The following is a 14,412-nucleotide window of genomic DNA, read 5'->3' as shown; positions in this document are numbered from 1 at the left end:
CTGAGAGTAGCCGGTTTGATTTGTACTACAAATAAAAGAACACAATAGTGTCAAGCAGAGCAAACGGCAGTACAAATTCTTATTGTTATATGCAGCCTAGATTTTCTATACATATTAGGTAAGTGCTTTGCACAATTCAGAAAGGCAATAGCTAAACCACGAACTCTATCCATCCTACCATCGAAATATCTGGAATTTAACATAACAATTCCGAAACAAAATGCGTAATTTTTCAACTATTCTTGAGATATATAGTTGGTCGAGTTCGAGCATCAGTTGAACGAGTGGTCGTGTCCACCCTAAATGCAACGATGTTTAGGTTGCAGAACCGCCCGCTGCCTCTCCAGCCGTCCAATCATTTATTTGGTGGCCTATCATTTTTACATGGATTTTTATGTGCATGTGTATGTGCGTGCGAAATTACTCACATTGTTAAATGCTCAATAGCAAATTCTGCAAAAAACTTTGTTTTACTCCGCTGGTCCTGTATACCGGGGCTCATGGCACGCTTGCTTTATGTGTCGTAAATGAAAGAGTTACAAAGATTTTCGTGAAGCAATGATATGTCTGAGGGCCAGAGTTCTTCGAAGGAAAGGAACAAGTTGTTGCTAACTAGAAAAAAATAGTACCGAAAACAAAAGTAATGAGTTTTTAGTTTGCTAACTCTACGTTATCCCGATATCATTCGGTGAAACAAAGCGATAAGTAGAAGAGTGAAATAAAAGTTAAATGTGTATTAATCTACGAATTTGCTTACAGCTTTGAACTGCACAATAAGGCTCCACATATTGTCATTTAGTTCCTTTCTGCAACTGCTTTGGTTACATTTGATGTTCTAACGTTCATAGCCGCCATTGGAGCGTCAATCTTTTCAGCTACTAACTATCGGTATAGCCTACATTCATTGCCGGTTGATCCATTCTACCAATGTCAGCACCTCAAGTCATTCTTAATTTCATCCATATATCTAGAATAGGAGCAAGTTCGCTCTGTCGACTCTAACAGAGTGTGGTAGTAAAATAACACATGTTCCTTTTACGATTCAGTCGCTTCCCTAATTGATTTTTGTCTAAACAAACTGTCGCCTTGCTTTATCATTGTTCCTCTTTTTGAACGTCAGTTTGTCAGTCGTAGGACAGGCGTTTTTTTTTGTTGAAAAAAGTCAATATCAATCTATATAGGTCAAAATTTCTCGTTCTACGGCAAATTTTAGTGTAATTTCGACCTTTGTGATAACAATTCTTTCAATGGACCGTGAATATACACTTATTCCGCCATTTGTCAGGTTAAGAAAAAAAATAATAAATATACGTTCATTAGAGATCACAAACTTATCGGTTATTAAGCAGCTGAGGAATTATTATCAACATACATTTTTTCTAATGCTTTCATCATTTAAGGCTTTTTGAGCAAATCAGATAGCTGTCTTGTCTAGACAGGATATTACATAAATGTATTAAAGAAACATTATAAGCAGAATAAACATAGAGTAAAGGTTCTGTCGTGCATTCTTCGTCCCCCAAAGTTGAGGGTCGGCATAAGCCAACCCTCACTAAATTAAGCTGCAAGTTGACGAGAGGCTTATTGCACCTCACTAAAAAATTTTTTACCATAAATGACGCGGAACGAATTAAATTGTCCAATGTGAATAGGATAATTTTATAATAATTATACACTCTAATCATATTTTTTTGGACCTATAAGTCAGAATCAATGTAATGACTACTTGTTTCGCAGATAACAACAGAATTGCAGATCATCAGTAATATACATCGTTCTTTGCGCGCTACAAGGAATGGCTCGATTTAGTATATTGACTGATGAGTAAGATATTTTAAGGTTTTTAATATGGCGACAATACCATAGCATCCACGTAGAACAATTCCTTTATCGGTAGAGCCCAATTTCTGACCCATGAACGTGTCCCAATGGGCATGAATTAACAAGAGTGGTCTGATACAAGCACTCTAAATAGTCAATCAAATAAAAGTCAGATTTCTAAGTATTTGAGCTTCTTGCAAGACAAAAATCCCTACGATAATTTTTCAAAACTTTCTGTCAAAGTACTGAGCTAGGTTTGAGACAACCTGTGCAAACACTTTAAGTGACAATGGCAATTTATTTTAGTAAAAATATATACTAATGTTTATCCTGAAACATTAGAAAAATACACAAAGATCATTATTCGATACGTGTAATGACAACATGCGTTATGCATATTTAGCGGTATAATTAGAGCTTATTTCGTAAGCCAATTTGAAATTTTAAGAACTATTGGTTTAATGCATTAATAATTAGGGTTTATAAATAGAATATATGATAATTATTGTTAAAATATCTGTAGTCTGTAGCTCACAGAAGTGTGTGTCAGTCAGTTGTGTGTACTGTGTGTAATCGCTTAATAACAAGCCTTGAAAATACGACTACGCAGCTGTTTAGGACGAAATGGCGTCACACAACTGCTCACTGCCATTTTCCTGCCAACAGGCCCGTTTGCAGTAATAGTAATAATAGGGATAGCCTGATTGTTTCCCCTTATCCTTCGAAGCTTCGCGCCATCATGGCCATCACCATCAACATCATCATACGCGGGTAGGTCTGACAGGTGTATTGTTAGGTTGAGCCGGCTCAACGCCAAGATCCTTTTGCGCCGCTTCCAATCTCCTACTACTTCGATATGCTTTCGCCCATCTGTCCTATCGTTACTAGCAGTCACTCAGACTTCTCCAACCGCCGGCGTCCTCTTCACGGTCGTACAACTCTTCCCCTTCGCTAGCTTCGACGTCAGCAGTTGCGTTCGACTTATAAGGAGCCACCCATCTGATTGAGTGCTTGTAATCTGCGAGGGAATCATGGTGCAGGATTCAAAGTTGGGAAGGTCGTACAAATTACGGCGAAGGCGGTCCTTCCAGCAGTCGATGAGGTATGTCTTTTCCCTTCCCTCGCCTATTCTAATTTGGCACGTCTGCGACGTCATAGCCTTGTCGGGCCAAGTCTTGTCTAGTCTACCGCAAATTAAACCAGCTCACTCAGGCAATCTTACAAAGATCCTGTAAACCAGCACTCAAGAAGATTCAGCCGCTAATGCTAGAGGAAGGCAGGGAGTTTCTCGTCCTGGTGCACAGAGGGACAACAGTCTGCTATGTTTGCCATGACACGATCACGTAACTGCTTGCCTAGTAGATAGTACCTAGTTAAAGTAGTCAGACCAATTCAGCGCTGTTCTGCTTTGCCTCTGCGCCTATTGTAAAAACCCTTTTTCTTTATTCAACCCCCGTCGCCCGAATTCCCCCATTTATTGAAGGAAGAGCGTTGGGGCATGAACGCACGGGGAGACCGGTCGTCTAGTCGAACCGAACGACAGGACATCAGAGGAAGCAAACGGAAATACAGCGGAAATCCGGAAAAAAGGTAGTCGGACAACCACAAGTTCTAATATATCCAGCTCGCATATGTTTGAAGTAATAAAGGCCATTTCTGCCATTTCCAGCAGCGGAAAGGTACAGCGGAACAATTTGCATCGTAGCGCAAACAGTGTAATTCCAAAATTAAATGAACGCTTAATGTTTACTCTATATACAACGTGAGGCCTTCTAAACCTCGGCTGCATTCCGCACTGCATCGCAATGTAACTATAATTATATGAGAATTATATATATGTCTGAGACACAACAATTTGTTTGATCTACATATTTAGTTTGTCGCCCGCTAATGGTATGTTTATCGTTTGGCCGCTATTGCTGTTTACATAGGCGCACTCAAAATCTCCTGCCACAGACAAGAAAGACCCCTTGGGGCCCGCAGGCTGACTAAGGTAGTGGAAAGCTTGTTCTGCTGCATGCTGCTGAATCTTTTGAGATTCCTCGGCGATAGCATGTGGGAGCAGCCTTGTGCACGATCGCCCTTTCCCTCGTTTACCCTTCAATTCCAAGGCGGCCTGCTCACCGGGGGCCTGCTATTGCCAGCTCACCGCGTCGGGGGTTCTTTCCTGCAACCGGCCAACATCTTGGCCGCCTATTCAGCGTATCCATTTGACCAAACACAAGTATTATAGAACAAAGGTGACGTAGAAGATATCTGCACCCATGGCTATTTCTGTGCTTTCATCTGGTTAGCAACATAGATTTAAGAGAGCATTAGTGCGCAAATACACTTTTGTTGGCATTTTACATATTGCTGTAAATCAGTGCAAATGCGCACATTTACTTGTCAGCTTTGATACATTCGTAACTGTATTTGACTTTAGTATTTTTAAGACTCTTCTAGCTCTCTTTTATTTTATGGCCCTCTTTTTCTCGTATTTTTTTACTAACATTATCATACGCTTTTAAAATCTCTGATATATGTATTCTGTTACTACATATATTCGCGTGTACGGTGTGCAGGCAACCATAACTTTCAAGAATCGTCTAGGTTTCCTCGTCCTGGGGTTCCGAATTGCCCTCCATCATGAACAACCTCCCATGCCTTCACGCCTGACACCAGCCCCGAAGGCAACTTCTATATTACATGGAGCCCTCACCCAAAGCGGGCATTCCTGCCTCTCGGTGACGTCACACGACGACGGGGCGGAGGAGAGCCCGAACTGCGCCAGTGCCGTCAGTGTGCTACACACTGAAAAGACAAACCGTTAGGGTTCCGTGTATTACTCAGTCATTCGCCGTGTCCTGTTAGCAGTGGGAGCTGGGGTTCGGCGGCTGCGTTGTTCGACTGGTTCACGCTTCTGCTCCTTCCACTGAGTGCGAACTCGCCGTTCCGTAAAAGCCTCAATCAGCATGCAGATAATCAACAAGGGCAAGATATAGACGGCTGTGTTCAATCTAAGTTCATCTCATCTTTTGGATTGCGTTTTTGCATGCAAGCAAGCAGTCGTCTAAACGGACATGTATTTGCCTCACCACATATAGGCTAAACTAACTAGTAAGGACAAAGCAACATGTGAATACCTTCGACCGGCCCTAGACACACTCTCATCCTCCTTCGTAGTAACGGTGAGGTATCATAGAAAGAATACGCGGCACAAGGCGAAACAGGATCAACTGGGTAAACAAGAAAACTATTCAGAAACCTAGTGTGAAAAGTGTGTTACTAACTGATTGACTGAGTGCGGCTGCCTGATTTGGACTGGCTGACTTCAAACGAAATAACACAGGCACGAAACGCTAAAAAGAAGAATTCATTAAGCAGCAATGAGTAAATAGTGAGGCTCTGAAATGGGCAAGCGTTGCATAAAACCTTGGCGAATTGCTGGTATTTATCACAGTGAAACCAAAATGAAGGCGCATGGTACATAGCAAAGCAAGTATCGTCGACGACAGGTTAGGTAAACGGCCTGTTCAAAGTACGGTTGTCTACGGCTTGTTTTGCTAACAAATCGTGAGTAAGCGGGAAATGCGAAAGAAAGGACAGAATATAACAAAAATATTAACCAACACCCTTGAAATGCTACTGAGTATGAGACAAGCACCAGGGCCTGAAAGCTGTCAGCACGGCTGGGTTGCCTCGCCCGTTGAACACTGCGCATGAAAAAGCTTTCCGTTTGTTTAAACAAGACTGTAATTCGATGTGCGTTTGTAGATTCTATACTACGACGACGACCGTCGAGGAGTTTTCTTGACAACGGAACAGAACTGAAAAGAAAATTATTTAACGGAGCGCATATCGCGGTTGGGTCTCACGGCATCCTCAACCACCCCAGTTAAAAAGGCAATGCGCCTTATCCGGACGGTGTCCGCTTGGTCAACAGAAACTTGCACGCGCGGCCTTCGATGCGAGTGCTGATTATAGGTCGAATATTCTCGATTCTGACCAGTTTGCTTCAATGCCTACGGCTACAACATCTTCTTATTACCAGTGACTCGTAGTCACAGCACAGTTAGTGTCCCCGTGAAACACTTAACACCATTACATTGTCTTACATATACATATGTAACAGACTAACGCTGAAGTGGAAAGGACCTGGAGCTGTGCTGTACGGCAGTGAGCTGAGTAGTCCGACGGGGCTTCCAGCGCGAACAGCAAGAACAACTCGGACAGCTGCCTCTATTGCCAAGATCGTTCAAGTATCGGGCCGCTGATTGTGCGGGCTCATAGCGGCCGGCGGATAGCGGCAGATGCTATAGCTGTTGCCGTCATTGTCGTTGGTCAAGCTGTCGTTGAGGCTGTGCGTGATAACGACGGCGAGGATGACGTGTTGCCGCTAGTTGAATCGACCACGCTACTGGTAGAGGTGTAGCTAGCAGCGTACCGGGCGTCCGCATTGTTGCTTTGACCCCACTCTTTCTTGCGCCAGCAGCTGAAGCCGCTGAGACGGACGGCTGCCGCTGCTGCTACGAGTGTCTAGAAGCGCCAGACGGTCGGGCGGCAACGCGCGCGAGACTACCGAACCATTGGGAAGGTTCCATTGCGGCTGCTGCTGTTGCTGACGGCCAGTTCAGACGATTGTTCAAAGCGCTGCCGTCGCCGCCGCTGTTCTGTAAAGGCGCCTTGTCTGTCGCCAACAATAAAAGTTCTAATACCCAGCCGGAGGTATCGGCGCGGCGTCTATTGGCGCCAGTGAGTAGCTGGTGCCGCTAGTCGTCAATTAACCTGTCTGTCTAGATATCATCCGTCTGGTGGACGACGTGGCGCCACTGTCGTTGCTGTTGCTGCCGCCGCCGCCGCCGCAGCATCGCAGCGTGGATGCAGCCTGTGAGCACGGCTAGCTGGAGGATAGCCCCCGCCGGCCGTGGCGCTGGTGCTGCTGGTGCCGTTTGCTGATAGTTTTGGTGGCATGGGAAAGGAGGTGGCGGCGGCCGTACGGAAAGTCGAGCTGCTGCCGCCGCAGTTGCCGTCGTCGTCGCCCGAAGAAACAGCAGCAGCAACAGCGGCAGAGATAACAGCGACTGCAGCCGCTAGTAGAACCGCTGCTACCGCGCAGCCCGTCGCAATAGCAGCGCCAGCGCTCGACCAACAACGGTTCGACGACGCAGCTACTAGATAGATAGTCAACGACGAACGCCACGCCAGCGCTAACAAAACATCAAGACAGCGTCCATCCAGGCAGCAGCCGCATTCTGCTGCAGCGGCAACAGCGTCATCGTGCTTCTCTTAGTGCTTCCGAACGAAATCGGTTCAACATCGCCGCAGCAAACAACTGGTCGACTCAACACCAATGGCACGACGCTAGAGCAGTGTAGTAACGGCAGTTGTGCGATCCGGCACCTCTAGTCCGGCTCCGTCCACGATTGACGCCACACATCCACAAGCGCTGCTGAGTCGCCGTCCATATATCAAGAGCCAAGAAGAAGGAACGCGGGGAAGAACACGGCGACGGCCACTACTGCCGCTCCAACAGCCGCCGCCGTCGTCGTGATTGCCGCTGTCACTGGTACTCGCTTGCTCGTCCATCGGGGGCGGCGGGTGGCGGGCGGCCATTCGTAGTGCAGGAGTAACAGCGGTTGCGCTTTTCGTGAAATCTTGCTAGTTGCCGTGTCCTAGATTACAGACGCTCTGCTAAAGGTGCTAGGAATCGGTATCAAGGCCCGTGTTGCAGCCGCCGCTATTTCACAGACTTTAACCGCCTTCGGTCGCCAACAGCAACGGCAGTGACAGCGGCCAACGCCACTACTGTCTCGCCGTCGTCGCCACTGAAACCGTCGCAGCAGCAGCAGCAGCAGCAGCACGAGTGATCGTTGTTGCTGATGCTGCAGCTGCTGCTGCTATTGGCGCTGCCGACGCCGCTACAACAACTACTACCGCTGCTGCTGCTGCTACTGCTACTGCTGCTGCTGCTGCTGCTGTTGTTGTCGTTGTTGTCACTATCAGTGCTGCTGTAGTCTTCAGGAGTGGTCGTCGTCGTGATCGTCATCGCTGGTGGCTCCTCCTTCTGCGTCAACTTCAACCTCGTTGTTGCCTCTATTACGGCTCGTGCGCTGTTACTGTCGCCGTTTACCACGACAGCAGCTGCAGCAACAGCGACACCAAGCGAGCGACAATAGTGAACGCAGCACAGCAGTGACGGTGTGACGGCGACGGCGGCTAGGACAGATCGAAACGATTGTGAGTGGCTGAGACAAGAAAAAGGACGACGAAGTGGAAGAATACGACGAAGGAAAATAACTATATTACGCTGGTACTCCGGCCGCTGCTGCTGCTGCTGCTGCTGCTGCTGCCGCCACTCCCCCAGCCGTAATGCGCGTCTCGACGATAGTCAGCAACGAAAACACCGATCGAATGACCAGAGACAAGAGCAGCAATACCAACAACAGGAACTTGAACAACAACATCTGCAGCGGCAGCAGTAGCACAACAACAACAACAACAACAATCAACGAGCACAATTAGCAACGCAATATAGACAACGGAACAGACGGAGCAGCAACGAACGGCACAGAACGAAAGAGCCAGAAAAAGAGCAGGACCCCTAGGCGAGGGGGTTCGATTCGGCGCATCAACAAACGTTCAACAGGACCAAAGGCACAGAGAAGGTAGATGATCATCACGTGAAAGTCAACGGAGAATCGTCAGAGCTAGTGGTCGTAAGAGTAGCTTAGAAAATGAAAAGTGAAAGAGCACACCAGCAACACGAACACGATAAACGAAAAAAAACGTCAATAATAGAGAAAATAGAAGAACCAAAAGCATCAGGAGATAAAAAAAAGCTAGTTTTTCGTGTCCTGCTGGATCAAGACATAATGAAAAAGCATTTTCGGGCTGTGTGTATTCATGAATTGCAAATAACCAAACAGAGTGATAAGAATATATCAAAGTGATCTGGTCGTTACGAGTGAATATAGTTGTGAAGCACAAGGCTTTTAATGAATGGAGCACGCCCAGGCGGGACAGCCTAAAACGAAAATTAAGGTCATGTGGACTTAGACAAACACATAAGCACATCGCCAAGCTTTCCAACAGGGAGACAGATACGGAAAAGAGTGAGTGTCGAACGCAGCCCTCTTTAGATAGTAAAGACTCACAATCTCTTACCAATAGAATATATGCCACATCACTTCTACGTCCTTTCGTCGAGGCTGTTTTCATGACGCTCCGCTATTTCCTTGAAGTTGATGATCAGCATCATCGTTAATATCATCACCATCTCCACTCTGTTGTTTTTAATCGTCAATTTCAACAAGTGGCTTACTTCACAATAAAGTGTGCATTACCTGCGTTTGTGTCCTTAGCGGAGTCCAGTTGATCGGTGATGCTACGCTGTGAGATGATCAAGTGTATAGCGGACGGCGCAATCGAATCAGACCGCCAATACCGAGCGACCTAATTGACTAATTAATTAGCAAAAAAACGTGTTGAGACGACGAAAAAACGATTTGTGAAGGTTCAGTTGATTCTGTCCTTCCAATCAATTGTATTGAACAATTGATTGCATCTTTAGAGACGTGCTTTATTCGCGCAGGTGCCTATCTATGTTATGTGTGTGTGTGTATGAATGTAAATGTGTGTGTCTCTAGGTGTCTTTGTGTCTGGATGTGGGTGAGGGTGTGACTGGGGGGAGGTGGTGGTGGTGGTGAATGAGTGAAGCAAATGTGCGCGCCCCCGTTTCTTCAGCCGTTCGCATGTGTACATATCGTGAATGTTAATTGTGCGAAGGGGCAAACCGAACTGACGCAGGGTCACCCCATCGTATGAAAGAGTTTGCCCCGGTTAAAATTTGTTAGATTCTTGTTAACTTCTTTAAGACTTTGCGACGTTACTAGCTGCTCTCAAGTGGCCGTCGTTTCCATATCACTCTGGAAACATGTGGTTCGGGGCATCCTCATCATCCAGGTTGGATTATGATAGCGGTTCGAAAAACCGGGATTGCGTTCAAGCTACTTGAAGACTCGTCTGTACGATCGATGGCAGCAGCATCGTGGCGCTAAGCAACTGCTTATTTAACGACGCTCTACGGAATAATATCATATTGAGATCTACGTATAATACGTATAAACGGCTATAAGGATATATTTCTTGCCTACCAGTCTGAAGGATACCAGACAATAATATATAAAAACAAAACTATTACAATATATATAGTCATTATTATCTTTTACCAACGGCTACGACGACGATGTGTGCTTAAATAATTGCCTCACGTCGACGGCAAACGGCCCCTGGACGCAGGGAGCGCCAAAGACGGGCTTCACCATCTATCGAGCCCGCTCACCTATTCTCTCCGGGTAAGTATGACAGCCGAAGTTACTTTTACGCGCATCAGCTATTACACTCTACGAAATAGTAAATAGGCAATTTATAGTTAACTTTTAAAATCGTATGTGTACTGCGTTAGCTAACTAACCGACACAGCCAAACAGCCTACCTAAGTCAATTTACCACGAATGGTTTTTGAATGGATCTCCGCGTCGAAGAGAACAAGCACTGATTAGCCTACCATAGAGCTCAAGCGCTGCCGAAGTCAGTCGATAGAGCATTGATAAAATTAACTAAAATATGATGAAACCTGCCGAATAAATGCACTCGGTTAAAATCATCCGCTGTTGACTACGCGTACTCGGGCATCATCTGTCCAGTATGATAGGCAAAACCTTATACCTGGGGTACTGCTGATGCTGAACCATGACACGATCATGGTCATGTGAGTGCCTTTTAACTTAGCAGAAATAACGAAAAACCTTGCCTGAAATTTCAAGAAGACTATTGTCCTTTCTTGTTTCAGAAAAAGCAATATATATTTGAACGATAGGCGGGAATATTTTGAAGAGGCTACCTTGAAAGACGTTCTATGTATTCATACTGTGCTAGCGAATATATTCCAAGCCTTTATCGAAATGTTGCCCGGTGAATAGTATTCCATAATCGATAGTCCGGCATCATGTTTATTGGCCAAGACCAATTAAGATGTGGTCACCAGTTCTCCTGGTAGAGTCCTTTAAAGACAGTTGTGTCCAACGACTCGAATTCAGTTCAAGCCAATGGCAGCAGTTGCAGACAGAGTAAAACCAAGGACCGCCAGAATCGCATCCGATTCCGTTCCACTCACTGCGTTAATTCTGTATTGCTCTCCTTACCGTTCGCCTCTCGTTCTCGCCCCTACACCTTGGCTGCCGCTGCGACAACGACGACGATGGCCCTTGTTCTCTCTGTCCGTCTTCTATCTGCTGTATTTATCCGCGACCGCTGCTGGCCATGGAATTTTCTATGTTTTGCGTCATCTCCGTAAACGCTCTACAATTTGCGCTACGCAGTAGATAGCAGACTAAATTCATATTAAATATGTTCGTTTGTATTGCATAAACTGAGCACGTTAGTGAAAATACCAGTAATGAACGTCGCTACTTATGAATGCGCCGGACGTAGAATATTATGAATGATCTGCATAAATTGTACCAGCCAGCAATAAAAAACAATTCAGGGAAATCTGAGAAAGGGCTAAAGACGACAACAGATGTTGTTTTAAGTCACCACTGAGTTACGGTGTACTTGTTTCGGAGAGATATGCGTTGTTCGATCACATCTTCAAGTGTTTTTTAATGAATGTCTTCTGTACCGTCTGCCTTATTATTCACTGTCTAAACTTGAGCTCAATAGGTATTAGGTAACTTACTTACCTGTATTGACTAAGTTTTTGCTGCAAACCATAAATTTAGGCCTCGCAAGGTTAATTTGTAAATAATATTTGTATAGCATGTTTTTCTGGTCTGTACAAGAATCACGTATTACCAAACAAACTCATTTATATGACAAAAATACAATACCTTATTTGTAATGTACAGACTACGGTACCTAAATTAAAACATACCTCGACGGGCAGCTTATCGTAACACGCGTACGTTCGTCCGCCACTCCTGGAACTAAGAGCCCATTCTTCTTAGGAGAAAACAACAAGTTCGCCACGACGAAAAAAAATCCGTCATTTTCGTTATAATGAGCGATAACGAGCTATTATCCAATTTCCTTGCGCTGGGCAAACCGTCACCAAGATCAAAGGGCTTTCCTTTTTATTCGAAGTCAACCCTTTTCATTACTGCTAATTATCATGTGGCGTCTGAAAAACCCAAAGAAGACTTCTGACTGGGGTAAATCAAAAGGTCCTCACCAGGTTTTAAATCGAAAAGGCTCAACAGTTCACACTGGATATTTTCTATAGAAATGAACGGTGGTCTTAAAGAGCAGGGTACCTATTGCCAATTTGCCAGCTGACCTCCAATGGTTAATTTTTTTTGAGACCCTATGCGCCTTTTTTTATTTATTGGACATTTTTATTTCATGCACCTTTGAGACCTTTGGCCTACCATGCATCCAAAGTTTAATTCTACTAGAATTGTTTGTGTGTGTTATTAACGAATTTACACATAATAGTATCACTCGAAATGGGACGAGGGCGAGCAGTAGATTGCGATAGGATTCTCAAGGCCATTGATTTTCTTTAGCGGACAGCTATAAAAAAAATACATACATCTATTTTTTTTTAATACAGTAGCAAGTCACATGTTGTCGGCTTGGTTATCATTTACTAAAATTGGGATGCCTTATAACATACAAGCTGCCGATGCAGAGTTGGTGACGGTTATGAACGAATTGCATATTTTACATAGATCATCGTATGCAGCTTGGACGTTACCCTGTAGGAATTGCCCGCTCCATGAGTTATCCGATGATAGAGTCAAGTCTAGAGTATTGATCTTGAGGCTGACCGACTCAATTGCGGAGCGCCTTTTGTCGATCTCGGCTGACAGTCGTCGTTCTTAGAGATTACCTTTGTCCTTGGGGCAGCGTGGCGCTTCGTGACACAGCGTAGAAAGGTATATACCGGCAATAAAACTACTATAGAAGAAACAAGAGCAAGTTGTGGCGCCCTTTGAGCTTCATTCTGCTCACATTCGTCTGCGCTGTTAAAGTTTAGTAGGATATACGAAAAAGGATAGAAATCGATAGAACAGAAGGGTCCTAGTCCCTGCGACTGCTGCTCCTCAGATAAGTTGCCACCTTCGAAACAGCCAGCCTATTCAAAGCTTAGTGAGCAATAAAACGAAAATAACTGAACCACTCTCTTCTTAATGCACGAGTATAATTAATGTAATGTTTTTTTAAGACATGAGTTGTACTGTGTAATACATAACGTGATTTTTTTTTTATTATGTACTTCCATTTATAGTTGAGGCTCGTCCAGATAATTTTGAGATGTAGTTAGCATTAAAATAGCAAAAGGGTATATTTACTTGTTTCGTCAAGTATACTATTGATTTATAAATGATAATGCACTTTTGCAAGATTGTATATACGGCCCTAAGAAAATCCTGTTCGTCTTACATTTGTGTTTCCATTCGATCCCTCTCCCTTATCTGCTCACACTGCTATGAAAGTTAGATCTATAAAACAGAAATCGCATCGGCGGTACTAGCACAAGTTTGTCGATAGATGATGATGATGATCATATTTGTCGCTTGAATCTATATAATTTTTGTTAATACTACTGGCGCCGCTGCTGGTACCGGATACCCATTTTTCTATGACTATAGAACATTGGTCAGAGCCTACATAGTGAACACTGACACACGCGCACCTACCAGCACGACTACGTTGCAGAAGCAATACAGCCATTCTTCTCCCATCGAATATTTTCCCTCGCTAGGCGTGAATTTTTTTTTTTTTTCGAACAGATATTCTCCTTCCGTTCCCGTCCTAAGATTGGCCTGGCCTGGCCTGGCCTGGCCTGGTTTGGCCTGTTCGATACTCACTACTTTGGTTGCCCTCGAACGAGCGCCTGAATGTTAGTGATTTCCATTTCTCCTTTTTTTTCCTTTCTACCATTGGCTCAGTTACTGCTCGCTGTGCTCCTCTTTGGTTGATTGGCTGTAGCGGTGCTATTACTGCTGCTGACGTTGGTAGCGATGGACTCACTCCTGCTGGCTCAGCGACAACGCGCGTCATCATTCTGCAGCGCTATTGGATCAACCACAAGTGTCTTCAGCACGATACAATGAATACATATGTGTGTATATGTAAGAACAACATATGATGTAGCAGTCGTAAATGCCATTATTACGATCCTTCAGCTTTGCTACTCGCCACTCACTTAATCTGTGAATGTTATTAGTATTATTTATGCACATCATTACTAATACGTCTGGTCCTCTACGTATACTTCTGTGTCTGTCTGCCAGCCGGCGTGCGTGCATGCATGCGTGTCGTTGCGCCTGTACGCGAATATGTCATGCCATCGTTTGGGTTTTAGTTTCTCGTCAAAGGTCGCGTGGGTATTATCGCCGTATTGTTTTCATATCTCTGGACGTTCCGTTTACTGGTTTGTCAAGCCGCCATGCCAGCCAGCCAGCCAGCCGTACCGTTTGGCGTGACTAGTGCGTGATGCGGCGACGAGGGCGGCACCGTTTACAGCCATGGCGTATGAAACTGTGTTGCCTATCGTCGTCATTATGGTGGAAAAATGGCCTTAGAAGAAGCCTTTTCGGCGGA

At 44.9% G+C, this 14,412-nt stretch overlaps 1 long non-coding RNA gene across 1 annotated transcript; it reads left to right on the top strand.

Moving 5' to 3' along the window:
* The first annotated feature begins 4,622 nt into the window (after window positions 1-4,622).
* LOC147751839 (uncharacterized) lies at window positions 4,623-10,009 on the top strand. Its single transcript, XR_015315781.1, has 2 exons — window positions 4,623-8,915; window positions 9,165-10,009. It is a non-coding gene; the product is annotated as an uncharacterized LOC147751839 (long non-coding RNA).
* Window positions 10,010-14,412: the final 4,403 nt, after the last annotated feature.

This window comes from Varroa jacobsoni, unplaced genomic scaffold, assembly GCF_002532875.2.
Source record: "Varroa jacobsoni isolate VJ856 unplaced genomic scaffold, vjacob_1.0 contig02741, whole genome shotgun sequence".
In the NCBI taxonomy this organism is placed as follows: Eukaryota; Metazoa; Arthropoda; class Arachnida; order Mesostigmata; family Varroidae; genus Varroa; species Varroa jacobsoni.
The sequence above is the reverse complement of the archived record's forward strand: the minus strand, read 5'-3'. Positions and strand labels throughout refer to the sequence as shown.